Raw genomic sequence first — 26,967 nt, forward strand, 5'->3', positions numbered from 1 at the left:
TTACGCAAGACCCAAAACTGAATGACAAGTTGAAAGGCCTCCCAGTGAATTTAATACTCAAATGACATGACATTCTAACAAAAGTTTGAGGATGACTGCAAAAGACACAGTGCCATTTTTCTTTTAAAAATATTCTTTCCAGGACTCCTTTCTGTAATTCTGAAAACACCAGGCCTACATCACGTTTTTGTAATATACAGCTTTTACCAGGATGGTGTTTCGCAGGCTTACTAATATCTTTCATGTCTGTACTAAGACGGGTGCTTGTACACACAACATTAATGGGGAAATCTAATAATGTTCCTGTTGGAATTCTCTTCCCATTAAATTGCCAGCAGGGAGCTGTAGTATACGTGTTCTGCAGACAGCATTGTTTAATGGAAACTTTACACAAATTAGACTTTGGCCTTTTGGTGAAGTGGGATCTCTAATTTAATTGGATTTAACTGCCATGAGGCTGGGTGAGCCCTACTCTGGACTTCGCCAGCAAGTAGCCTGTCAGGATTAAGCTGTACCTTGAACACCAAACTAATGGCTCTTCCTCAGCCTCTTTCTGCAGAGAACAGTGTGGCTCAGTTATGACTGGAGCTGTAAATGGTGTTAATAAAGTCCTCCAGGGGCAATAGCAGGGCAAGACAGCCTCATAAAATACCCTAATCCTAGACTACTCAGGGCTTTTTTTCACTAGGAGGAGTGGAGAGCAATAAAATAAAAGTAAGAATAAAATGGGGAGCTTGTGGTTTTCAGGCAAACAAAAATAAAGCATGATTCTATGCCAACGCAGAGATATTTATAAATCTACTTGTAACAGAAAGCTTTGTTCCATAGTGCTTGCCTGCCTGATGCCTTCCCCGTTCTAACTCAGTGAAGCTGTATTAGGGATAGAAGTCTCAGAAGTACCTAAAATGAATTCCCTATGGCAGTTTTGGATATCTGGCTTCAAATCATCAAATTCTTGAAGTCTACCATTCCCGGATGCAAAGGTGTATATTTTTGAAATGTAAGCATTTGAGGTTGCCATTACAGATTACCAAGAGTTTGCATCTTGAATTTGGTAAAATGTGGGGGAAGTCTTCTGCACTGTAGAGTTAAATGACAATGTGTGAGTTAAATGAAAATAGAATTGGAATCAAAAATGATCCCCGTAGAGTCCACCCTCCAAAGGTGTCATTTTCTCCATGGGAACTGATCCCTGTGGCTGGAAATCAGTTGTAATTCTGGAAGATCTCCAGCCACCACCTGGAGGTTGGCAACCCTATCCATCCCCATTCTTGGCGGGGGAGGCTTGGCTCCCCACAGCCTAGGGTTGCCACCCTCCAGGGGGCTTGGAGATCTCCTAAAACTACATCTTCAGATTACAGAGATCAGTTGTCCTGGAGAAAATGGCTGCTTTGGAGGGTTGACTGTATGGTATTACACCATGCTTAGTCCAGGCCAGTTCCCTCCCTAAATCTTGCCTTCTCTAGGCTCCACTCCCAAATTTCTGGGAATTTCTCACCCCACAGCTGGCAACCTTACCATGGCCCCATCCCCCAATGAAGGTGGGGAGAAGAAAATAGCAGAATCCCACTACCACCATTTGCACTTGTCCATCCCAGGCTTGAGACAGCTGCTTGTAGTGATGGCCACTCACCCCTGTCCCTCAGTAGCCTGGGTCGCTGACTTCTGGTGATAGCTCCCACACCCCTAACTTGGGATAAGGGCTGCCCTTTTTCGGCCCAGGCAAGGTTGGCTGTGGAAGACCCAGTAGAGGGTGGCAGTGATTCTGGGACCTCATCCTGGACTTCTGTCCATGGCCCCAGAATCATTAATACTGCCCCAATGACATTCTTCCCCTTGCACTTCTCTGGCTTCAGTGGAGACGTGCTGCTGCTATTGCGTCCACTTCCTCTGTTACTAGCATTTCCGTATATGTAAGATGAATGTTTCCCATGAAGAAGTTTTAGTGACACGGAATGAGTACCACAGTGGAGGAAAGCTCCACAGCGTCAGGAGAGAAGCCCAAGAGGAACAATATAACAACAACAACAACAACATTTGATTTATATACTGCCCTTCAAGACAGCTTTAACGCCCACTCAGAGCAGTTTACAAAGTGTGTTATAACTATCCTGCCAACAGTCACCCTGTGAGGTGGGTGGGGCTGAGAGAGCTCTGAGAGAGCTGTGACTGACCTAAGGTCACCCAGCTAGCTTCAGGTGGAGGAGTGGGGAATCAAACTTGGCTCTCTAGATTAGAGTCCTGCCACTCTTAACCACTACACCAAACTGGCCTACACCAAACTGGATCCAAAAACTGGATCTAAGCCTAACAGATTTATTGTGGCATAACCAGGGCTGGCTCCAGTGTCACCAGCACCTGAGGCAGCTTAATGCTGCCTCTGTACACACGCGCACCGAACTGCACGATGACGTCACTGCATGTGACGTCATCACGCAGGGGCTGGCGCGTGCATGGGGGACCTTACAGCCCTCCTGTTCAGTTGCTTTTGGGCCAGGTACAGCCGGCCGCCCTGGCCACTGGCTGTGCCTGGCCCGCAGAGCAACTGAACGGGAGGCTGCCTGCTCAGCTGCCCCATGCTGCCACCGCCAGCACACACTCCTGGCTGGCAGTGGCAGCTCTGTGGCATGCACCCCTGCCCCTGGGCTGGTGCCCCTTCGGCGCCTTAGCACCCTGAGGTGGTGGCCTCACTGGCCTCAATGGGCGGGCTGGCCCTGGGCATAATTCCATGATCATCGTGAATCTTTAAAAAATTGTATTTTGTTTTTCTATTCTCGTCATGAATAAATGCTTCTTGTCTGCTTATATAGGACCACCTATGATCTGCATAGCTGCACTCATCCTGTCTGCTTTCACCAACATTGATGTTCATGTTCCAGATACCACTGCCAACAAAGTTTTCCATAAGAATATGCAGAAAGGTAAAAGCTCACCCATTGCTAAACTGAACTACCATGAAATTCCTCTCCCAAGAGCAAAGATGGTCAAACATTGGGCCAAAAAATGGGTATTGAACCCAAGACGGCATCAGAGTTCAAGGTGATGTGGAACAGCTTGAGTTGATTCCGACTTAAAAGAAAAAACATGTTAATTGGAGCCAGTGGCCCAGAAACACATCCCTAGATTCATAGTCATCCAGTGGGCCTCTCTTGGAAAGGCTGTTAGTCAAAGCAGAGGACATCAGCTGAACAGCGATCTCCTTTTCCAAACCAATGTGTGAAAAAAACAAAAAAAACAAGAACAGGCAGGGCTCTGTGAGCAGCTCAGCTCTGAGAGATGCTGTGTTCCCAAGCCGTGTGAGCTTTGCAAGGCCGCCCTGTTTGAGTCAGGAACAATGCCAGGGCAAGAGTGTGTACAGCACAGTTTACAGCATTAGCCAGAGGACTTTGGCAAGGCCAAGCACATGCAACAGAGATACCCACTTTCTCCAGCATCTAGGGACTGCAATATATTATGAAATGTGTGCATTTGAAATGTTGAGCAATTTATTTTTAATTTTATTTTTTTTAAATGCAGTGGGTGTCCTTAGAAATTTTCAGTGTATGGCTGGATAGTATCTTAAGTCAGGGCAAGCAACCTAATCATACTAGAAATAGTTCGTGAAAGCGAGGATTGGGTAGGTCTGTGTAAAATTCCTCCTCAATCTCATCCATGAAGCTATTGGGAGATCTTGGGCCAATATCTCTGTTTAACCTTCTGAGGATAAAATATTTATTTACTTTAAAATTATTATATAAAACATTCATAAACCTGCTTTCTCCCTGTAACATTAATACAAATGGTAAAAATGATATATGACACGGGGCTTCAGCCAAAGCTGGCTCAGCAGTAGAGATGGGCATGAACTGGGGGAAAAAATGAACCGTGTGGTTCGAGGTTCGTCACATTTCACAAACCACAAACTTTCACGAACCTGCTCTGGTTCACAAATCGGTTTGTTTTGGTTCGTGAAAATGTGACTTCTGGGCCAGCAAATCACCACTTCTGGGTCAGCAGAAGGGCACTTCCGGGCCAGCAGAAGGCCAGTTCCGGGTCAGCAGAAGGTCTGCAGGAAGTCCATCCCCTGTTGCCTAGGAAACTGATTGATCGGCGCCAAGCTGTCTGCAGTGACGAACCAAAAAACAAATCAAATGAACCAGCCTAAAGTTCATGGTGGTTTGCCAGAAATGGGCCCTGATGAACCACTGGTTCACAAACCACGAACCAGCCTGGTTCGTGCTGAATTTTGGTTCGTATTTCGGTTCATTCCCATCTCTACTCAGCAGCCACCACCAATGCTTTCCCTTTCTGTGGCTTGGTCAGTGGCAGGCTGGCTTGCCAATGACATGTGCACTCACCCCATTCAGGGCACAGGCAGCAGTTGGTTTGCTCAGCAGTAGCCATTCATGCCTTCTTCCTTGCACAGGGTGAAGGATGCCTTTGCTTGAGCCTGAGGGTGACCCCAGCTGTGAGGGAGGGAGGTAAGTCTGAGGCCCCATTCTGGCTTTATGCCTAAGTCCCTAGAATCATTAAGACTGCCCCTGGAAATGGGTCAAGGGCATAAATGTCATCCAGATATTTCTGAAACTGAGCAGTCACTAAAAGGGGCAAGTTAGAGACTTGCTTATAATTAACCAACACTTCAGCATCCAGCATAGACTTTTTCAGTAAAGGTCTTATCACCTCACCTTGTTGATTTAGCTCTTTAGGGAAAATACCCTTGGCGAGTAAAGAGTTCACAATCCTCCATAATACTCCTGATAAGACAGTGTTCCCAGCTACAGGTAGCAATCCTCACAAAGCCCAGAAATCTGCAAACATCTCTTCAGAGAGATAAGACTGAAATGATCCATGCAAAAAGGACAATTGCATTCATCACCCAATCTTCTTCAGACCCTACAAATCTGAGGGAAACTATGGTGCACAAACCATCCCACCAAAGGGCAGAGAGAAGGTACCGGGAAGCTACCCAGTCAATAGTCTATCTGAGCCTGTCATTCAAGGCCCATACCAAACACTTGACAGAGTCACCCCTGAGACTTAAATCCTCCACAACATCCTAGAATCTCATAGGACCCATCAGCCTCTGGGGGCAGCCCATCCTAACTGATATCCCACCCATGCAGAGAAGAAGACACATTTTCAGTCAGGCCCTTCTAAATCGACAAAAGTTTAGTACAGAAACTTAAATTTAGTGTGTGTCCTTTTTCCAGGGTTGCCAAATTTTCCATCGGCAATCCCCTCACCCTACTGCCACTCAGTAAACTGGTGGAGAAAAAAATAAAGGGGAAAAAAATTACCATTAGTACAAACCAGAAGTGAAGTCATACCATTCTAGGAATTGATGAGAAATCTATTGCAAAACCATAGAGTTTCCTCCAGTTCCTAGAACCATATGACTTCAGTTTTTTTCTGGCAGTGATTATGACAGATATAGCTAGAACTATAGGAGCTGCTGGATTTGACCAAGAAAGTCATAGCAGATGCCTTTGCACACTGAAACAGGGCTAGTCCAGCCCCACTGCTAGACAGGCCACAAAGGGAATCTAGAAGCCAGGTGCCAGCTGTCAACCCAAGAGCCCTTTGCCTACCTCACCCTTTGGTATGAGTCAAGGCTTATGCCCCAGGGCAAGCCTTGGTTTCAAAAAATGCCTGGTGAGAAGAGATAGGCTGGGTGATTCAACAGATGGCAGCAGCTGGCAGCTTCAGACAGGTGCTCTCAATCTCCTTCTCCCATCATAAATGTGTGCCACCTGAGCTCTTTGGAGGAAGGGTGATACATTATAATAGGTGGGTAAGCAGTAAAGTCACATTTTTGCCCAGAATCCAGACAGTTTTCATGAGGGGGGGATGGCACCAAACCGCTGATAGTGGACAAACCAATGAACTCTTTTAGTTAGCTAAGTCTGATAAAGATAGTGCTGTGAGATGGGTATAAAATGAAAACCTGATACAAAGGTCTTTACGGAACCATCAAGTTCCTATGCCCTTATGATCTGAAACTATTATATTTGCAGATTTAGCTGCCCAGTCAGGAAGACAAAGAATAAATCAGTGAACAGTGAGTCTCTCCATAGCCTCTCCATCAGAACCGTGAAGGCCGCACAAAGATGTTTTGGAACTCACAGGGTACAGCTATAAATTATGAAGCACAATTTCCTTATTTGTGACCTTCCTTCTGTCAGTTGCTGGTAGAAGTTCAAGTATAGACAATTCATTGCTATTGTACATTAGAAAGATTCCATGACAGGATATTTGCTTCATTGGGGGATGGGGAATTAAGAAAGGAACAAACCATTTTCAAAATCTGAGACAAAAGACAAGGAACCTATTAGAAAGCAATTAGTGGTCCCATCTAAAGAAAACCTTCTGGGGATTTACTTGGAAGGGCCTTAAACGTTCATCATGAGATGAATGTATAGTATCAAACATACTGAGGCATGAAGAAGGGTTTTGCGGCCAGGAACGGGACAACTGACAGATGATGTTTGGCTTCAAACTGTAAATGTATTCAAGAAAGACAGATCTAGGGGATAAGGGGTAAGAAGGACATTCTGTCACAGAACCATAATGAAGGATGGACTGAAGGCTGAGCTGGGTTAAGCTAGAGGTAGCCAGTAAAGGTTTTGACAATCATGGCAAATTCAAGTGGTCTTTGTAGATAAAGCGTTTGTGATGGAGCTAAGATGTCAGCTACATGATCACATGGTGAAACTGCACTGTACCACTTCAGACTGCAGTAGGCAAATCCTATGTTTAGGCTTCAAACCTGTGATGCCTCACCTGCAATTTGAAGTGATACGGTCCAGGAATGATTTCTTCACATTCCCTGTTGCTCTTTTGTACACTGGCCCTGGGCTTCAGAACTCGGATGGCTCTTTTATTCTAATACATAGGTGACAAACAGCCTCTAGTGGAGCACAGACCAGGCCATTTTTGTGTGTGAAAGAATCAGAGACAGTTACCTTAGTGCTGGCAGAATGAGGTGGCTGTATGTTATTATTTCCTTCAGTCCCTGAAAAAATTCTCATTGTAATGAACAGCTGACAGGCCCTCTGTGCTGTTTAATACAATGATTTATGTCGATGGGTTTTTCTGGGAGGGAGGTTGCAGCCCTGACAGTAATGGCAGAGAAATACTACCCCCCCGCCACATTTTTTAGCTGCATACAGACAGTGATGGGAGTGGTTTAATGACTTGCTGCACTCTCTTCCAAGCCCCCCCCCCCGCCAGTGCTAAAGTTGTAGTGTGGTCATTGAGAAACTTGATTAGTGGTGAGTCCACTGCAGGCCAGGGTAGGTGTGAGAGACTGAGCTGCCATTTTGGAGAAGGTCTCGTGGCTCTTATGTCAGCACCTGCAATGAGCACAATATGCTGAGATTCTTTGGATCTTAAATCCAATCCACCCAGGACTTTACATGTGCCGAAAGATCTAAAACACTACTTAGACTGGAGTATGATTCTTGTCTGAAGTTTGTTCTCCACAGTGCTCTGCAAAAGGCCAACATTTTGTGGTTTTCTTGGCCTAACTACGATTCTGAAAGCTATTAAAGTTGGACCTTGAAACCTGCACCATGGCTGTATGGGAGCTTTGTGACACGTTGCTTTGGTGGCTCTCATTTAGTCTTGCTATTATGCAGCTGTTAAATGATTATATACTCAATTCATTGAAAAAAGAGAATAGGAGAGGAACCTGGCAAAGCAAAAAGCAAAGAATGGCAAGATCCAGGATATATATGGGAGCCTGTATTGGTGGAAAAAATGCGTCTGAGAAAAATTATGGGGAGTAGAACAGAGCAAAGAAGGGGCAGGAAATGCATTTTGCCAAATTTAACTTAAAAATCCAACCTTAGAATTGGACTAGAACTGAAAACCACTGTCCATAAAGATGTCATAATCTAGCCACCCTGGAGTCATCTGGTTGGAAAATGGATTATGTTTCTGGGTTTACTTGTTACCAATGACTGAAGCATGCATGAAGAGCAGGATTCCATATGACCTGATATCGTCTTTAAAAAGGAGTGTTTTGTTTTGCTTGTTTTTGTCTCTTTGGTCTCTTTTTGTGTACCATCAATAACCTCTGGAAGGAGGCTGCACTGGCAAGTGAACTCTGCAGTGACACAGCACACATGAGGTGAGAAGCCTGTTGAGGCATGCATGTATTTTCACACACACTGCGTCTTATATAAGTTAACCCTAATGCATAGGTGTTGATGGTTCATAATAAACAAGAAAAACAGAAAATCTCTGAAAGGTGCTATTTTAAAAACTCTTGTAATTGAGGTGAGTCTTGAAATTTAAACAACTAGATGGAATTCAAGAGCTTTCCTGTTCATGGAGGGATGGAGCGGGAAGGGCTAAGTTTGGATGCTGGGTCTCTGAAGGAGGATTGCTGCTGCTTCCTGCCTCTGTTCCACATCGGGGATACCCGACTCCAAGATGGGCTTGATATAATAGACTTGATTGATTTTCCAGGTCAGAGATTGTGGTGCATCATCGTGTGATTAAATGTCCTTCATAGCTCCATTTATATTTTAAATTGCCCACCCTGAATTAGCTCTTTGGTATTTAACTCTAGTTCTCAACCGTTTCTTTGAATATTTCCCCCATTTTTACCAATGAGCTAAATCTAATGATTTTTATTCCCCCAGGAGATTCATGCAAATGGAAAAGTACTGATGTTTTATTCATTACAGCCTCTGTCCCTTGCTAATTTACTTACATTATTTACAGAATTTTAGAGTATTTTAGTAGGATAGGCAGCATCCCTTGTCCTATTAAATTCAAATTTTCAAATTGTATCATAGTCTAAGACCTTTGTTAAGTGTTTGGCAGACAGACGGTCATCACCAGAACTGCCAATGATCCTAAATAGAAAATTAACAATGCCCCCCCATTATATCACTCATAGCCAACCCAATTCTGTATGTGGCTAAATGTTATGATGGTCCACACATGCAGCACACCTTTATTTTATTTTATTTTTTAAAAATTATTGGTGAGTACATAAATTTTACATAAATTCCCCATATTACCTAAATTATAACAACCCCCCATCCCCCCCTCCTTATTGACTTCCAACAGCTTTCCAACCCTTAACCCATCTTATCGTTTAAATTATTTTTAACTATATTCTTCTAAATCTTATATATATTGTATCCCTTATTCTAAGCATGTTCAAATTATTCTGTATCTCAAATTCTCTAATATATCCATTCTATTCCTAACTGTTAACCTATCTATTTTTAATACAATCTTCTTAATAATAGTATTAGCTTAGATTAATTAATGACTAAATTTCCCCATTAATGGTAAAGTTACTTCTCTCTCCCCTTTATAAAATCACAAATTAATAATTCTCAAACTGCCACAGTCCTCCTTTCACATCCCATTTTTTTTTCTAAATATTGTTTCAGTTTCCCCCAGTCTGCAAAATATTCTCCTGGATCCAGATCTTTCAGTTTTCTTGTCATTTTGTCCATTTCTGCCATGTACAACAATTTGTAAATCCAATCTTCTATAGCTGGTATTTCTTGCACTTTCCATTTCTGTACATACAAAAGTCGTGCTGCTGTAGTCATGTAAAATAGCAATGTTCTATACTGCCTTGGAACATCTTCCATTCCCAAGTTCAGTAGCAGCAATTCTGGGTTCTTATTTATTTGGGTTTGCAAAACCTCATTAATTATTTCTATTATGTCTCCCCAGTATTGCTTAGCTACCTCGCAAGTCCACCACATATGATACAATGATCCTTCATGCTTTTTACATTTCCAGCATTTGTCTGACATATTTGTATTTCCAAGCGCAATCTTCTTAGGTGTTAAATACCACCTATACATCATTTTATATACATTCTCTTTAATATTGGTACAAGTTGAAATCTTCAAAGTGTTTTTCCACAAGTGTTCCCATGATTCCATTGTTATTTCTTTATGAAAGTTTATTGCCCATTTCACCATCTGGACTTTGACTGTCTCATCTTCCGTATACCATTTTAAAAGTATTTCGTATATTTTCGAAATGTCTTTTTTACCTTCTTGTAAAATCACTTCTTCTAACTCCGAGTTTTTCAGTCTTATTCCTCCCTTTAAACAGTCCGAGTTGTAAAGATCCCTGATTTGCCTATATTGAAACCATCCTTAGTGAGGAGATAACTCTTCTTGTGTCTTTATTTTTAGTATTTTTGATTGAAGTTCAACCAGCTGATTAGCTATAAGGCCTTAGTTGTAAATTGCCTTTATATATTTGCCTATAAAGCATACTATATATTTTCCTTCACCTCAAAGAATTAGAAAACTAATAACAATCAAATCATTTTGACTATAAACAGGGAAAAGAACTCCTGCCGGTTTCCTTTCTATGGAGAAAATGGACGAATTCTGGCTGCATTAATGCCCGTGTCTATTTTGTGTAAGTTCACATAGCAGGAAGCCATTGTCAACCATTGCATTCCACCATGGATACACGTAGTAGGTGCATGAATGATAAACAAAAGTCATGCAAACTCCTGAACTGACATCACTCCCATGTAAGAATTTAGTCTTCTGCAAAGCAGATTTGAGGTGGTTCCTTTTCGTGTTACTGTGACCCAGAGGTTCTTGGATAACAAAACTGATCAGGAATGGTGGATAGCAGACCAGCTTATGAAATCCAAACAACCTCTTCCAGGCATGACCTAGGCATGACATAGAGGGCTACACTTCCTTCACCAAGAGTGAGAGTAATATTCTGCAATCTATTTGGCATAGCTCTATTTCTTTTCACAAATGGAGCATGAAAAGCTATCTTGGATCCACCCATTATTCATCAAGAGTTGGAATATTTGTTTAACTATTCAGTCGTGTCTTATGGTCCATTGGGAGTAGAGAACGAGACTGTGGCTCCCTCTTCTTCCTTCAAGAAGACAGCACCCTTAAGGCAAGGCCATGCCCAGTCTTCCTCGCTAGGTGGGGCTGCTCCTAGGTGGGGTGGAGTGAAGAAAGCCAGCAGTTTCTGCATAACCGATAGAACTTGCATATTCCATGAGCACTTTATGAATTCTTAGTGTCAGAAACAAACACATTAAATAAGAACTTTTCGTTCAGATGTTTTACCTATTGAACATCTTCTTTAAATGACTCCTCCCATAGTCCCATAAAAGTTCAAGAAGGATTTTCTAAACCAGACATTTTCATATTCTAAAACAAGTTCTTGTCCGTTCATGGGGAAGGGGCAATGTCATAAATTAAAAAGTGGGGCAAATCTGTGACCTAGATGGAGTGAGGCACCCAATGGCCCTATCCTGGGCTACAGCTTTATTTTAACAACAACATCCAAATCATACATGACATGACTAAAGCCTGACTAGTTAGCAGTAAGAACTAGTATGACATAGAAGTTCATGTGTGGATTTAGAATGATAAAGATCTGGGCTCAAATTCACATTCTGGTATGAAGCTTTCTAGGTGAGATTGAGCTAGAGTTGCCAACCTCCAGGTGGGGCCTAACAATCTCCAGAAATTAAAATTGATCTCCAGACTACAGAGATCAGTTCCCCTGGAGAAAATGGCTGATTTGGAGGGTGGTCTCCATAGCATTATACCTCACCTCCTTGGGTTCCTCTCCCAAATCTCCAGGAAGTTTCCAAACCAGAGTTGGTAACCCTACCTTGGGCCAATCACTCTCAAAATAATCTACCTCACAAGCTTTTTGTAAAGATTAAATAGAAGGTGGAGGAAAACCTGGAGTGGGGCTGCCAGGTCCCCTTTCCCTTCCCAGTGCTCCTGTGATCATCCCACCTCCGGGAAGTGATGTCATCAGGCGAGACTGAGGAGTGCACGTGTGCTTTGCAGCAGGCTAATTTGGTCCGCAAGCGGGCAGCCCACTTGGGGACCAAATTGGCCCACTGTGAAGTGCACGTGTGCTCTTGGGTTGGCTCGTGCTCTTGGGTTGGCTCGTGCTCTTGGGATGGCACGATGACATCAGTGATGTTGTTGCACCAGCCCAGAGAGCACACCTGGGAGGTCTGTTCCCCACTCCCCACTCTGGCCAAGTAAAGCAGTGGCAGGGGGTGAAAGTTGGGAGTGAGGGAGTGGGGGATCCCCTGCCCCCACTGTGGGAATGGGATCACTTTCCAGGAGCCAAACTCACTAGAAGTTTGGAGTTCTCCCAGCTTTATAAAAATGTAATTGTTAAGACATACATGGTTCCAGTGCAGACTGAGATCATGGCACATGGGAAGAAATTTAAGCCTCTTCCCCACATTAAGCTTTCCAACCTGAAATGGTGTGCTGTGTGCTATTTACTCCATGGGGGAAAATATGGGACCTGATATGCAGCAGTGCATGTCATCATTGGAGTGCCCAGTAGTGCACATATAACACCGGTTCTGCACCAGCTGCATTGATTACCAGTGGAGTACTGAATCAGATTCAAGGTTTTGGTATTAACCTATAAAGCCCTATGTGGACTGGGACCTGCGTGTCTTCGGGACCGCCTCTCCCCATATGTGCCCCAGAGGATGCTCAGATCTGGAGGCAAATAGCTATCAATGGTCTCTGGTCCCAGGGAGGCCCACCTAGCATCAACCAGAGCCAGGGCCTTTTCAGTCTTGGCTCCAACCTGATGGAACGCTCTGTCAAATGAGACCAGGGCCCGGCAAGATTTGTTATCCTTCCGCCGGGCCTGTAAGATGGAGCTGTTCCACCAGGCATATGGTTGATGCTGGGTAGGGCCCCTGCCGGCTGAATAGAATTAGAACGGGGCCCTCCCTATCAGAGCATCCACCTCCAAAACCTTTCCCTTTAAGAATTTTTTCGGTGATGGTTGGATGAAGGAACCAATTACATACTTTGTGCCATTGAAATTTTATACCTGTAATTTTAATTTTTAAATTTTTTAATGTATTTATTGTGCTTTTAAATTGAGAAACTGTGAATTTTTACATTTATGAATGTAATCCGCCCTGAGCTTGCTGATGCAGGGAGGGCAGAATAGAAACTGAAACAAGCAAACAAACAAGCAAACATGAGTTCCTGCATTGCAGCTCCCCACACTGGGATAGATAGCTTCCTGGGGCCATTTCAGCCGGGAAAATGATGCAGGCTGAAGAAGAATTTATTTATTTATTTATTTTAGCTTATACACCACCCTTCCCGCAAGCAGGCTCAGGGCAGCTTCCACTAGGATATACAGTTAAAAATACAATAAAAACATTATAACCACATTGGTACGAATAATATAAAAAAGTCCAGGCACCACCAAGCAAATCAGGCTACTGCAATGTCATCATAAGCCACAGGCACCACCATGATGTAACTCCAGGGTAGCCACAAAAGGAGGGCAGGGCGGTCAGAACGGGGGACAAAATACTGGCCCCTAGTCAAAGGCCTGGCAGAACATCTCCATCTTGCAGGCCCTGTGGAACTGTAGGAGATCCTGCAGAGCATGGATCTCCATTGGGAGAGCTTTCCACCAGGCTGGGGCCAGGGCAGAAAAGGCCCTGGCCCCCGTTGAAGCCAGCTGAATGTCCCTTGGGCTGGGGACCACCAGAAGTTGTTTATCCAGAACTCTACTGGGAGCCAGTGCAGCTGGCATAACACAGGGTGGATGTGTGCCCTAAACAGTGTCCCCATAAGGATGCGTGCCACTGCATTCTGTATCTGTTGTAACTTCCGGGTCAAGCCCACAGGCAGCCCAGCATAGAGTGAGTTGCAGTAGTCCAGTCTAGAGTCGACCGTTGCATGGATTACCAAAGCTAGATCCTGGGATGAGAGGTAGGGCATCCATCTCCTGACCTGCTGAAGATGAAAAAATGCAAATCTGGCAAGGGCTGCAATCTGGGCCTCCATAGAAAGTGCGGCACCCAGGAGCAAACCCAGGCTCTTCACGGTCGACGAAGGCTGTAGCTGTGCTCCGTGGAGGGCTGGGAGCCAGATTCCCAATTCTGTCATCCCACGACCCAGAGACAAAACCTCCATCTTAAACCCCTCTTCCTTCATGCCACGGTCTCAACCCGAACGGGGCCCTGACATGCCTGAATTTTAAAAACTCTGGGACCTCTGATCATGCAACTCCCACTGTCTTTTCTGTGGCTCCTGATTGAACTCTTTGTTGGAGGAATTAAATAAAAATGCACTGAAAGATAGTTCCAGGGTAACAGAAACCATTTTGTAATTTCCTAGCTGCCTATCCTGCTAACTGTTTTCAATGCATATTCCTTTATATTTCCCCAGGGCACTTGCTTATGCACCATAGCTGATAGTTTTATATGACAAAATGGAATTAGACAAAAACAATATTATGAATGGGGCAGATATACCATGATTTTCCTATATGCCTAATTTGAAAAAGGACCTGCCAGAAATGTGCCTGGCAGAGGAGTGATGCTCTATTTATAATGCGGATGATTAAAAGATGCTGGCATACTGGCAGACATAATTTCAGCCTTTGTGGCCACTGTGATGAACAAGCAAGGATATCATATTTTCCCTCTTCATTGTAAACACATGGGCTCACTGATTACTTTCTAGCTTTTGGACTGTCTGTGGCTTTTTCATCAAGCAGAATGCAGCATGTTAATGTAGTTTGTTTATGTTAAGTATCTTGTCAGTGGAAGGAAGCCTTCAGCTTCAACTCCAGGGAGCCTTCCAGGCAGCTCCCTGGAAATACCAAGTTCAGAATGCTATGAATATGCACTAGTAGGTATGAAGGGCGCATCCCTATTTCTTTGAGCTGTTTGGACTCAGAGTCTTCACAGAAGATTAATTTTTGAATTGGACCCACTGTGGTGTTATTCATCCTGTGGAAAACATCATTCCTTGCATCTTCACTGTGCATTCACACTCTCTTTTCTGCAACATTTGAAGAGCAGTTACATAGCTGAAAATCTGACCGGAAGGTAGAGTTGCCAGCCGCCAGGTGGGGTCTGGAGAACTCCTGGAATTACAACTGCTCTCCTTATGAGAGACATCAGTTCCCCTGGAGAAAATGGCAGCTTTGGAGGGTGGACTCTACGGCATTATAATCTGCTGATCTCCAGCCCCTCCTCAAACTCCACCCTCCCGAGGCTCCACCCCCCAAATCTCCAGGTATTTCCTAACCCAGGTCTGGCAACCCTACTGAAGGCCTCCACAAGTCTTTGTTAGCCAAGGTCAGCTGCACATTTACAATTCATTTTCAGGTACAAGGAAATGCAACCCTTACACACAAAGTATGGCCAAACCTGTGCGGGAAGGATGGGGACCTGCCTTTCATTAGAACATCAATCTTTCTTGATTCCCTTCTCTTCTGTGTGAAGAAGACTGTGGTCTGAAACCCACACAGTGCATTTGGGAGCTGGAATGCAACTGAAGTTCTTATTCTCAAAATCTGATAAACCCTGGTGGCTTGTCCACCTTCAACATGAAGGTGAGCATTGTGATCTTCAATCTGAGCCCGAGAGAATTCCTCCCTCCCCCTCCCTTCAAACAACTGCCATGGAGAGTCACATTTTGAATGACATCTCATCCACAAACCTTAAAAAAAATATCAGTGTATGGGGGCAGGGACCCCTTTGCAATCTGCAAGTTTTCCATTTACTGGAAATTAATAATGTGCAAGCAAACTTTGAAAAAAAATGCATTCCCTTCCCTGAAGTCTGAAGTGGTACAGTCCATTCTATCACTTCAGTGCTCTGCCACCTATGTGGTTGCTGTATGTGTAGGCCAGATCATACTTGATCTTTGGTTGCTGCACCTGTGACAACATCGAGAAAGGAGAGAGGGAAATGTCCTCTCTGTCCCTACCCCTTCCTAGTGCTGTGATGTTGTTGTTGTTGTTGTTGGTGACTGCTGGGATAGTGATCAAGAGGTGAGGGATCTTCAGAAATTTCATTTTACACTGGGGAAAAACTCCATTTCCCAGGCTTCTTGAATGCTATGGTAGCGCGACATTCAGAGCACCAAGGTGAAGGGGTGCCTAAGAATAATAGAATCATAGGGTTGGAAGGGACCTCCAGTGTTATCTAGTCCAACCCCTCCCTTCCTACTGAAACATCAGTGGCTGCCATTGCTTCTACCAAGACTTCAAATGCATGCAGCCCCAGCATGGGTGAAGAAAGAGGGGGACAGAGGGAGAGAGTGCCAGCCACCCATTGCTTCTTCCATCTTGCCTCAGCCACTACAGCTTCCAACAGAGCAGCAGCTACAACAAGTAAAAGAAGGTGGGGTGGGGGGACTGAAAAAAGACTATCAGTGCTTCTTAATTCTTATTATCAGGAAAACTGTTTTGTGTATAAAAAGTTGCTCTGGTAGTCTGGTTCACTCATATCTATTATCCTTCTGTGGGCATGGCACTTAAAACAGAGCAGTTGCAGAATACATTCAGAAGGAAATCGGACTGAACAGGCCCCAGAGTATTGGGCTAATCCCAGATCAATATAGATGGTGTGATCACTTGCTGATTAATCCAGTGATGGGACATATTGGCACCTGTGAGTGGACAAGGCTGTGATACTCAAGGGCTCACGCATCGCTGGGCCTCCGGTGCTACAGGCTGATCACATATTGTACCCTGCTGCATATTTAAATGGTAACCAATGCTGAGGAAATTGAGCTGAGCACCATAAAGATACAAGGCTGGAGTGCTGTATTCCTCTTCTGCAAATGAGGTGTTTCAGTTGGGAACAAGAAGCTCAGGACTATGCGTCTCTCTAGTCTTACTGAAAAAGCAATGGGAGAAGAAACCCGCTCTAGTGCGTTGTGAAATGGATGCCTTTCATTATAGGCAAGATACAATATTTGCCCCTTTGTGTGACAGTGCTTCCCTGAGTAGAGCTGAATCCTCTTTACTTTTTAGAGGCTACCCAGCAGAGCATAAAGAAAACCAAGGAGTTGACCCATATACCCTTGCTTCCAACTCTAATTATAAGCCAGTGCACCAGGAGATAAAGGAAATACCATTATTAGGCTGGGACGACTACCCATCACCAAGAGCTGTTTTATCCTCTATCCACAAGGAAGCTCTATAATGTATTCCAAGTTTAAACCCACCATCAGATCATTCCAATTGCCCTTGTAGATTTTTATTGTGCTCCCACGATCTAATTTACTTGAACAAAATTGTCATTTTTATTCCTAAATAGCACTCTGCCACAGTGCTAAAGACAACTCTCCGCAGGGTGACCTTGAAGTTCACACACCATTACCAAGGTCCTGTTTCAATTGTTCAAGAACACAGGGGCTGCATAATAAAATCTTGATTGCCAGGCTAATCGAGGACGGTGCAGGATTTTTCATTTGTTCTAACCATTTTGGCCATATCGCCTTTTGACCACAACACCACGGATGGGGGGGGGGGCAGGCAGGAAGACTGGGAGGACAGTGTCTTCAAATAGGTGGAGTTTCTGCAGTGCAGCCTAATCCAGCTGCTGCTCAACCAGGCCAGCATTCTGATATGCTATCTGCATCCTCACTGTGGTGAGAGTCCCATTCCCAGCACTCTCCTCTGGTACCCATGCCAATGTCTCTAGTTTTACTGCTCCTACCCTTGGTATCAGGGGGCTATCTGGAGTGTCAGCTCATGCAGCAAAATTGTCATTTTTATTCCTAAATAGCACACTGCCACAGTGCTAAAGACAACTCTCCACAGGGTGACCTTGAAGTTCACATACCATTACCAAGGTTAGAGTGTCAGAGAGCCAGTTTGGTGTAGTGGTTAAGAGCACAGGACTCTAATCTGGAGAGCCGGGTTTGATTCCCCACTCCTCCACTTGAAGCCAGCTGGGTGACCTTGGGCTGGTCATGGCTCTCTGGAGCCCTCACAAGGTGTTTTGTTGTGGGGATAATAATGGCATACATTGTAAACCGCTCTGATTGGGCATTAAGTTGTCCTGAAGGGCGGTATATAAATCAAATATTTTTATTATTCTCCAGATCCATCTGAGAAGAGGAAGGTCATGTGGGTGTTCTTGAAAAAATGTGGGTCAGTCAGTCAGGATAGTCAGGGAGTTATAGAAGTACATATTGGAGGAGTAAATAATTTCTTTGTGATTTACTCAGTATTGGGATGTAGCTAATCTCTAATTCCTGTCTAAATGTATTCTGGAACTGCCTATCTGAAGCACCAAGAACATACATTTGGGTTAAAAAGGCCACTGGAGCAGCTCATCTAAGATCAGAAAACAAAAAACTGGCTGAAGAGAAGTCACGCATTTCAGCATGGAGAAGCGGAGATGACAACCTGTTTGAAATCAGTCAAGGGACTCTGGGGTGAATCCTGCACCAGGTGGAATGGAACCAGGACTTGCAGCTTCCAACATTTATGACACTAGTGCCCTTGTTCTCACAGACCCTTGGCAAGATTCTTTCCATTGGAGCTGATACGAAACAAAGAACTACTCTGTCAAAAGCACCCCAGGCTGTGTTCATATGAAAGGTTCTGATTATGTTCAATTTCTCCTAAATTAACAGAAGATCTTGGCTTACATATGAAACCCAGATGCACTTAACATTTCCTTCAGTCATAGCCAAGAGGAAGAGGAAGACCTAGCATATTCTGTGGGGTATTCTCCCAAAGATAGAGCACAGGGAAATCAGGCAAAGTAACAAGAAAGACCAGGAAAGGTTGTTTGTTTGGTCTGTTTTTTAAAAGCACCCTATAAATGTGTGATTTGTCTCTTATTATTTAAAATAAAAACAAACTGCAAAAATATACATAAAACTGCTCTCAGAAGAGTGAGAATGTGTATGTGTTCTTGGTGACATCATAGGAAGAACAGCCAATCAGCATTATGCAGAGCTGGCAGAACCAGTCACCTCCCTTCCCTCATCATGACTGTGAACAGGAATTAGGTACCTTTGGTTTGGCCAGGGCCGTTTCCACACGACTTACCTGTGCTCGTAACGTCCTGGTAGATCACGCAAAAAACGCGGAAGATCGCGTTTCCTCAAGCGAGAAAACGCGATCTTCTGCGTTTTTTGCGCAATCTACCGGGACGTTACGAGCACAGGTAAGCTGTGTGGAAACGGCCCAGATTCTGGATTCTTTTAGACCAGCTCTAAAAAGCTTAAGTATGCCTCCATTTTGGTATCTGAAGCTCTGACTCTTGAAAGCTTTCACCTTGAAAATCTTGTTGGGCTCTAAGGTGCCCTTGGACTCAAATCCTGTCATTCTACTGCAGACCAACATAGCTACCCATCTAAAACCATCTTCATTTTTTATTCACTGCGTCTCATAAAAATGATGGGCAATAGCTTCAGAAGATACTAAGTACTCTTTACTCAATTTAGAATTAAATTATTAAATGCTCTGCCAGTAGATGTCATGATGACCATGAACGCAGATAGCTTTAAAAAGGGTTAGACAGATTCATGGAGGAACAGTCCATCAATGGTTTCTAGCCATGAAGACTCCACATCTAGAGGCAGTAAATCTCTGAATACCAGTGCAGGAGGTGACAGGGGAAGGTCTCAGACTCTATGGCCTGTTGATGACCCTTCATAGTAACTGGTTGGCCATAGTAACTGGTTGACACAGGATGCTGGACTTGGTGGTCTACTGGTCTGATGCAGCAGCACCTTTGTTATGTCTGTTGTTTTAATGTGATACCCTGGTCCTCAGGGTCAGACCAGAGAAGATGCACCAGGAGGTATGTGATCATGTCTCCTGCAATATTTATTCTTACTTGGTGCCATAAGGGGCTCCAAATTTATCAGATTAGCTGCTGTATGCCCAGAAGAATGACGGGTTGCCTGGGGGTGAGGTTGACCACAAGAAAATCTGGACCATGCTAGGTTGAAAGCAATTTGATTGGAGCAGTGGTGCTGGAGAGGTTAAGATTTAATCTTTTTAATCCATACCATTCCCCCATTCCCCTAATCTAAATCTGCCCTTCTTCTGCAACTTCTGTAATCTCTGCAGTGGGAAATATACATGGACCAATACAGTCCCTGTGTTTTCCCTTGTGGAGCTAACTACAGCAAAAGGGTTTAGATCACAGGAAACACTGCAAAAGAGATGGGTAAGCTCCACTTCCCTGAATGCTGCAGCATAAGGTTGCCAGTCCCCCACTGGCAGTCCCACCCTCCACCCCTGCCCCTGTTTACTTGGCCAGTAGGAAAATGTGCCTTCTGCATGTTCCCTGGTGGCGCGGCACACTCCTGCATGTCCCAGTAGACCAATTTCAGCCCCAAACAGGCTTGATTTGGCCCACTGCGGAGCACAGGAGCACTTCAGGGCCTGTCGCACCACCCTGACAGCGCTCTTGAGTTCTACAGTGGCCTGTTTCAGGCTGCTGCGGAGTGCTGAAGCACTCCAGGGCTTGTCGCACCACCCCAGCAGTGCTCTTGCACTCTGCAGTGGTCCGATTCAGCCCACTGCGGAATGCAGGAGCACTCCCCGGGGTGTCATGTGGCCTGCGTAATGATGTCACTTCCCAGAAGTGATTTCACCATGTAGCCCGGGAGTGCACACAAGGACAACCCAAAGGCAAATGCCATGTCTCCCACCCGGAGGATAAGGGGACCTGGAAACCCTATGTACAGTTCCCAGGTGCCCACTGGTGGTGGGTGAACTCCCAGGGATTTGCCCCCTTATCTGCTGATTGCCCAGCGTCAGGCACCAAAAGTGACGACATTGCACCAGCTGCGGGAGCGTTCTCATGCTTCATTTGGGGACCGATTTGGCCCTCAAATCAGTCAAATTGGCCAAGTGCAGAGCACAGGAGCGCTTTCATGGCTGGCGTGGTGACGTCACTTCCAGCATAAGTGATATCACTTCCAGCACTTCCAGCTGCCGGCATAAGGTAAGTGCCAGGTCCCTAACCCTCCCAGCGAGAGGATAGAGGGATCATGCAACCCTACATAGAAGCTATGTGTCCTGCAGGACTGTGCTTAGCTATATGCTCCCACGTCTCTCCAATCATGCCCATTTCCCCCACCTTTTGCCATTCCTCCTTCACCTAGTCCTCAAATTCAGTGGGATAAGCTGACTACGTATTTCACTCTCCAATACCAAATTCAGTGGCAAAAATAGCTGCCCTATGTAACAACATTGTACAGGCTGGCCTCATTGCATACAGCGTTCTGGTTGTAGTATTAGGTTTGGGATTTCTTGGCAGGGAATAAACAGGGCCCTGCCCACAGAACTATGAATCATAGAGAACAGCCTGGTACAGGGCATTATTTCTGCAATTTTATACCACTCCTTTCTATAGTTTATGCACGCTCACTTTGGCAGTGAACAAAAAGATCTGACCTTGCAAATGGTTGAACTGGGAAGTTACTAAATAACTGTGCTGCCTCCACCCCAAAGGCCGTAAATTGTGCTGAGCGAGAGAGATTTTGTAATGGGCCAGACACAACACAGCAGGCCTCTATATGATTTCTGATTTGACTTGAACTCGTGAAAATACTTTATCCGAGAACTGCTAGCTTGTTAATGCTTGCCACAGAAGGTCTTTCCCAATGATAAAAAAATGTGGGTTTTTTTAGTATTCTATTTGCACTGGCCTGGTGATGGGAAGTTGCTATACATAAAGTCAGCCTATCTTATTCAGCATTGTCTGCTTTGACTGACAGCGACTCTCTTGGGCATAGGGGGATATTTCCCAACATCTGCTATGGGGAATTCTTTAAGTAGGGATAGCAGAGCTTGAAGCTGGGACTTCTGACATGCAAAGCTCTCTCACTGAGCCACAGCCCACACCCAATGGCTTGATGTAGTTCATAGCTAAACCTAAAATTATTCTTTGTGAACTGCAGCAAGAACTGAGTAGCCTTGTGCTATTGGTTTATGTAAGCCTGTATTGGGGAAAAAAAACAGTTTGAGGCCTAGGACCAAGGCCTGCAGATACTTAGACCTTAGGCCAGACCAGACTAGCAGATAACTGATGCATACCTAGGTCTGTATTAATTTGCATGTTTAGCAAAGTCATGGGGCATGTCTTTGAAAAGGCCACAATGGCCGTTTCCAGATGGCTTACCTGAAGCCGCTCCATGCCGCAATGTTGTGGATCGTGCCAGGGAAAACGCGAAATATCGCGTTTTCTCGCGTGAGTCGTGCAAAACTCACGCGAGAAAATGCGATATTTCGCGTTTTCCCTGGCACGATCCACAACATTGCGGCATGGAGCGGCTTCAGGTAAGCCATCTGGAAATGGCCCATGACTAGAAGAGATGGTACAATGCAGGACTGGGATCGCTGAAAAGACTGGTATAGAGAGAGGAGCGCTGAAACTAGTGTTCTTTGAAAGGCAAAGTTTGTTTCCAAGCTTTGGATTTAAGGAGGACACGGAGCTGAAATTGCTAGCTGAGAAGAACTAAACACTTCTCCCTGAGAGAGCAGCAGTAGCTGGGAAGAGCTGAAGAAGCAGGGAAGAGCAAAGAGCAGGAATTGCTGATGGCTAAACTCTTAATTTACTGCCGGAGACCAACACCCTAGTACAGAGCTGCCCCACTTCGTCTTGCCAGGAGGAAAGAGGAACTGCTCCTAGGGCAATGAACAAGCTCAAGGATTCATAGAGCATCTTCATAAAAAGAGTTCCTGCTGTTGCAAGGCCTTCTGGATATTTGGGACGTCGTTCCAGGTGCAGCCTCTGGCCAAATTCACAGTACTGTCTGTGTCCTCTACAAAGTGGATTGTGAGTGGGACTCTGCCCTGGGATCACTGGTTAGTGAACCAGTATTTAAAAAAAAAACATTTTATTTAAAGAAATGAAAGTAAGACAAAAAGAGAGTAAAGTAAGTGCATAATATAAAAGCTATGCAAAATTTAGACAGTAAATTGAAAATTATACCATCTTATACCACCAATAAGTATATAAACAGTGCAGATATTAAAATCTTAGGAATAAAACAAGCAGAACATTTAAGTTTCTTTAAACTAAAAAGGTAATTATTAAGTATTTAGCTTCCTTGAACCTAGCAACATGACATTTCTCCTTATCTCTTCTTCCCTCTCTCCCTCTAATCTACTATACCAATTAGTTTAACCTAAATAATCAAAGAAATCTGAGAGATCTTTTCCACACTGTGACACTGAGAGATCTCTGTCTTTTGGTGCTACACCTCTGAAGATGCCAGCCACAGCTGCTGGCGAAACGTCAGGAACTACAATGCCAAGACCACGGCAATACAGCCCGGAAAACCCACAACAACCATCGTTCTCCGGCCGTGAAAGCCTTCGACAATAAATCAAAGAAATCCTTCCATTTTTTCCAGAAGTCAGTTATCAGCCTGTTTTGTAAGTAGATAGTCAGTTTGGCCATCGAAACATATTCGTGAACCTTATCTCTCCACTCTGAGAGACTAGGGCCGTTTCCAGACAGCTTACCTGGCTCCGGAACGTTGCGCCATCTTGTGGGGAAAATGTGAAATATCACGTTTTCTCGCAAGAGTTTTGCGCGACGTCGCATGACGTCGCACAAAACTCGCGCGAGAAAACATGATATTTCGCGTTTTCCCCACAAGATGGCGCAACGTTCCGGAGCCAGGTAAGCTGTCTGGAAACGGCCTGGGACAAGCATCAGTTTTCCATTTTCCTGCAAATAATACTCTTGCTGCTGTCACCATATAACGGAAGAGATCTCCTTGTTCTTTTCTCAGATTTGTTGGTAAAATATTTAAGAGCATGCTTTTTGGATTTAATTCAAATCTGAGTTTGAGGATCTTTTGCATCTCTTCATGTATTTTTATCCAATATTTTCGTGCTTCCTTACAAGTCCACCACGTATGGTAAAATGTTGCATCCACTGTAACTGTTACTAATCCTTGCAATATCTTTGGGAGTAATGTACCATCTAAAAACATTTTATACCAGTTTTCTCTCAGTACCTGGCAGCCTGTAAATTTTATGTCTTTAGTCCATAAATTTCCCCATAAATCCATTGGAATAGATTCCCCGAAATTTTGAATCCATTTTATCATATAAGTTTTACTTCAAAAAATATTACTGCAACACCACACAGAGAGGGAATAAGTTAGTGAACCAGTATTGATAACTTTGGGAATGTTTTCACAGTTGTGTTCTGTTATATTTAAATAAATTGGATTTACATTTTGAATTAGTAAACATTACTCTAGAAATTGAACCTGGCCTTCGAGACTCTGGGAGTTACTTTTGTTATTAGGGAATCCCACTCAGTGCTGTATTTTGCTCCTCCTTGATTCCAGTTTATCCAAGAGAATGCAATTTTTAGAAAATCCAGTGTATGTGCCCAGAGAAAGTGAAAGGATGCCAATGAACTGAAGAAGCTGACAGGTATGGCAGACTATGAATGTGCCCTGCTCTATATGAATTTTTTTTTTTAAATGCATCATTTCCACTTTGAAAAGAAGATCAGGTAATTTGGACTTCTAAAATCCTGAGATAAATTTGGATGAGAATTTTGGGAGCATCTCCTAATTCACAGCCCAATAGATTAGCTATTTGCTTAACAACATTCAATGGCAAACCAATTTGACTGTGTTTAGAATTGCAGCTTTGCAGTGTGATCTTAGGTATGCTCCTCAGAAGTAAGTCCCACTTTGTTCAGTGGGGCTTAGTCCCATGGAGGTGGGAATAGGAATACTGCTTTAGAGGGCAAAGCTAAACAATGGACTAAGCAACTGACTTCAATGAATTTAGAAAAGTGGTATTCTGTTTAGGGCTGCACTGAGAATCAATTGTTTTCTGAACCAACAGAAAACATTTCCGTCGCTCTCCAACATTACACATAAACTTACAAAGGAAAGAAAAACAGCATTTAACAACATACCTCGAAAAATGAACAAGAATTTTTTAGCTCTCCCAAAGATTCTTAGGCTTCTCCTACTTATTTATTTTTCCCATGATATGACAACATTGGGGATCACAGTCTCTAAAATGCAGTATTTAGAGCCAAACGTAATTTTTTAAAAAAAATATGGAGGAGAAAGAAAGTTTTCCATCAAGAATTTGCTTCAACTCTAGCTAAGTCTAGTTAGGAAACTATTGCATTTTTAATGGAAAAGCGGTCTTAAGTCTGGCCTCAGGTGATCAGCTTTTAAAAACAATTGGTGTTTGGTCACACACCCCTCCCTCTTATTTCCCCCCCACTCAGTTAGCAGTTACTGCCATATTTTCCATCATTGCTTGAATGCTTGGACAACCCTAATTGTGCTCATTAAAATTTATTTTGTTATAACTATAGACTTTCCTCTCTGCCCTCCCTCCATTCTTTCAATGCTCCTGTACAAAGTAAAGTCTGCATGAAATTGTGGATTGATTATACTTTAACTAGGAGGAGTTTTCACAATGGCCAATGGCTTGGAATTAAACTGACTGACAGTTTCATAACACAGACAGAAATCCACAGCTGAAGATGCAAAATAGATGAAATCTTTGGTGGACCCTCTTCAGGTGTGAGAGTATTGAACCATTCAGGTTACAGGAAACTCTTTAGTATGCAGGCATGTACTGGATGAAGAATATATTCCTTATAATGAACAGTGTTTGAGACAACATCATCCTGCCTAGCAAGGATTATAGTGCAATTCAAAATCTTGCATCTCTCTCAAACCAAGAATAATTATTATGCTGCCAAATTGTGACATGATTTTCAGAATCATGATGATTTGGGCGATCCTTTTGAAAACATTTTCTTCTACATGTTTCTTCAAGAGCTTTACCACTAAGGAGTCAAAAATAATTTGAGCATTCTCATACGGATCCCCATGCATCTTTAGTGTTGTGTTTGATTGTTCATGAGACAAAATGCTACATGCTATACTCCCAATATATGCAATAGCTGTTTCTACTGAAAGGGGCATTGTGCATATATTCCAGCTCTGAAGCACATGTATACCAGACCCCAGATTAATCTGGAGTTTGGTATATGTGTACCATAATGGAAAATCCATGCACTCATTTCAGAAATTGGGGTGATTGTATGTAAATGGGAGGATCACGTGTAATGCATTTATTTTGAACGTGCAGTCGCAGTGCCAGGAATGTAATGTCTCAAAAGGACTTTTGAAAATTGAGAGCCAAAGCAGTGAAAATTAAATATGAAAGAATCATAACAAGAAACATGAAAGAATTACATGGACCTAACAGTTTTCCATTGCACAGATACTCTAACTTGATCCAGAGGAGTTAGCCATGATTTCATTAACAGAAGCAAACTGATCTTATTATCAGAAGCAACTGATTTGCATCTACTCCCCCTCCCCTCACCATCTCTCTCTATATAGCCAGTTTCTTCATACCCTCCATGCATCTGACAAAGAGAACTGTGGTTCTCAAAAGCTTATGGTACAGTAAAGTTGGTTAGTCTTAAAGGTGCTACTGGACTCTTTACTATTTTACTCTAACTTGAGGGGTTGTGCTTTGTAAAAATAAAGTGTGGACCCAATGGAGCAGCTCCATGCATGGAAAGATTTCTGTCTATGTAGCACAACTTTCTTGCCTCCATCTTCCAACTGCAGCCAAATATGTCCAGAAATGCTGCTTATTAGGAACAGAGGACAATCCCATAGAACATGATGTCTGGGACACTAATATGAGAGGAGAGATGACAAAGTCACACTCTGCAGACGGAAATCCCTCCATCCATGGGAACACTCTGTTGGTTCCAAGCCAAAGAAAGGTGCTTACAGGCCTAACCCACTTGCATAAACCTAGATCCAGTGTTCACGATATATTTTGAGACAGGGCTTATCCCAGGGCTGAGACCTAGAATCTCCCACCTCCCAGTGCAAGAGGTGAACTATGGACAACAGCAATACAGAGCATGGGGAGAGAGTAATCATTTATCAGTGAATTCATGCATTGAATGTCGAAGATAACAGGCTCAGTCAATGGCATCTCAAATGGATCTCAAGTAACAGGGCTGTGAAAGACCTCTGCCTATCATGGCACTGGTTTATGTGGGACATATGGTCACATCCAATATAAGGAAACTCCATAATATAGAACAGCATTACCTCTGAAGACGGGTGCTGCAAAGTACCTTTTCATCCTGAGTAACCCCAAACCAGACACCATAATCTCAAACTAGGAATAGATTTT

Source organism: Eublepharis macularius, chromosome 4, assembly GCF_028583425.1.
Source record: "Eublepharis macularius isolate TG4126 chromosome 4, MPM_Emac_v1.0, whole genome shotgun sequence".
NCBI lineage: Eukaryota > Metazoa > Chordata > Lepidosauria > Squamata > Eublepharidae > Eublepharis > Eublepharis macularius.